Here is a 2,558-nt window from a genome sequence, read left to right on the forward strand (position 1 = left end):
GGAATAAGCGGACCTCATGCAACTACTCACATGAGTTATATGTTAAGTGCAAACTACGTGAACCAGCATGCTTCGAACTGCGGCAACGCCCACTGGGGGTGGTTCACATCATGTAGAATGAAAAGCACCTGAAGCTTGAGGGGCGAGCACTAAGGCCACTGAAGAAGGAAACTCTGAAACGCGTCTGGCTCTAGCTGCTGTGTTAACTTTTAAAGCGGAATTGTTTTTGCAACGCTGCTGGCATCCAGTCAAATAAAAGGTTTAAAAACGTGCTGGGAGGTTTTTTCCATAAGGGTAACCTTTCTCGATTTGGATATTTGCGGCTGACCCAGTCGCGGAGAAAACCACTCTGCTGAACGGCAGACCTGCGGTGCTTTTTTCAAGAGGAGACCACCAAAGTGCAGGAAGCACGATGCCTGATTGAAATGCACGAATTTTGTCAGCGCTGTAAGTGACTTTCTAAGCTTTACCCACTGGGGAAAAAACAATTTGTTGGAATAAGCGGACCTCATGCAACTACTCACATGAGTTATATGTTAAGTGCAAACTACGTGAACCAGCATGCTTCGAACTGCGGCAACGCCCACTGGGGGTGGTTCACATCATGTAGAATGAAAAGCACCTGAAGCATGAGGGGCGAGCACTAAGGCCACTGAAGAAGGAAACTCTGAAACGCGTCTGGCTCTAGCTGCTGTGTTAACTTTTAAAGCGGAATTGTTTTTGCAACGCTGCTGGCATCCAGTCAAATAAAAGGTTTAAAAACGTGCTGGGAGGTTTTTTCCATAAGGGTAACCTTTCTCGATTTGGATATTTGCGGCTGACCCAGTCGCGGAGAAAACCACTCTGCTGAACGGCAGACCTGCGGTGCTTTTTTCAAGAGGAGACCACCAAAGTGCAGGAAGCACGATGCCTGATTGAAATGCACGAATTTTGGCAGCGCTGTAAGTGACTTTCTAAGCTTTACCCACAGGGGAAAAAACAATTTGTTGGAATAAGCGGACCTCATGCAACTACTCACATGAGTTATATGTTAAGTGCAAACTACGTGAACCAGCATGCTTCGAACTGCGGCAACGCCCACTGGGGGTGGTTCACATCATGTAGAATGAAAAGCACCTGAAGCATGAGGGGCGAGCACTAAGGCCACTGAAGAAGGAAACTCTGAAACGCGTCTGGCTCTAGCTGCTGTGTTAACTTTTAAAGCGGAATTGTTTTTGCAACGCTGCTGGCATCCAGTCAAATAAAAGGTTTAAAAACGTGCTGGGAGGTTTTTTCCATAAGGGTAACCTTTCTCGATTTGGATATTTGCGGCTGACCCAGTCGCGGAGAAAACCACTCTGCTGAACGGCAGACCTGCGGTGCTTTTTTCAAGAGGAGACCACCAAAGTGCAGGAAGCACGATGCCTGATTGAAATGCACGAATTTTGGCAGCGCTGTAAGTGACTTTCTAAGCTTTACCCACTGGGGAAAAAACAATTTGTTGGAATAAGCGGACCTCATGCAACTACTCACATGAGTTATATGTTAAGTGCAAACTACGTGAACCAGCATGCTTCGAACTGCGGCAACGCCCACTGGGGGTGGTTCACATCATGTAGAATGAAAAGCACCTGAAGCATGAGGGGCGAGCACTAAGGCCACTGAAGAAGGAAACTCTGAAACGCGTCTGGCTCTAGCTGCTGTGTTAACTTTTAAAGCGGAATTGTTTTTGCAACGCTGCTGGCATCCAGTCAAATAAAAGGTTTAAAAACGTGCTGGGAGGTTTTTTCCATAAGGGTAACCTTTCTCGATTTGGATATATATATATATATATATATATATATATATATATATATATATATATATATATATATATATATATATATATATATATATATATTACCTACTGGCGGTCGCCAGTAGGTAGTTATAGTTAGGATTTTTTTCAATGCAAAATCTCAAAATTCTATTTTGAATAACTTTGGCACCGGTTGACGAATCTGCCTGACAATTTCCTCAAATTTGCCTCGCGGAGCTCCGGTCCTTCTTTGAAAGTTTGGGGGGGATTCGTCAAGCGGGGGCCGAGATAAAAGGGGGGTCCCAAAACGTGTTTTCCCCATGTTAATTTCCATAGGGCGGTCGACCTCACTTTTAGCCCGAACGGCTGAATGGATTTCCACCAAACTTGGCAAAATTGTAGGGACTGGTAGCCTGATGTGCCTTTGCTATGTCTCAAGATATGTGCTCCAGTGGTTTTTGAGTAATTTAGGTTCAAAAAAATATATATATCTATGGCCGCGCCCCGGTACGCGCACCGGGGAGCGCACCGGGCGCGCTACGCGACTTGCGTGCGGAAAGCTGATTGGCTCTCGGGTGTCTGTAAGCATTCCGAACAGTCCGGAGCGGCCGCCATCTTGTGTCTCGGTAGGATCGAGACACAAGAGGTGGCAAAAACAAAGGGGGAAATGACCAAAAGGGGGCAGGGTAGACCCCCCTGACCCCCTAGGTTTAATGTGGGGGCCATAAAAGGGCCCCGCGGGGCAAAAAAAAAAGTTTTTGTTTTTTTTCGATTTTCGCGG

The sequence above is a fragment of the Lissotriton vulgaris genome, chromosome 6, assembly GCF_964263255.1.
Source record: "Lissotriton vulgaris chromosome 6, aLisVul1.2, whole genome shotgun sequence".
NCBI classification, from domain to species: Eukaryota; Metazoa; Chordata; class Amphibia; order Caudata; family Salamandridae; genus Lissotriton; species Lissotriton vulgaris.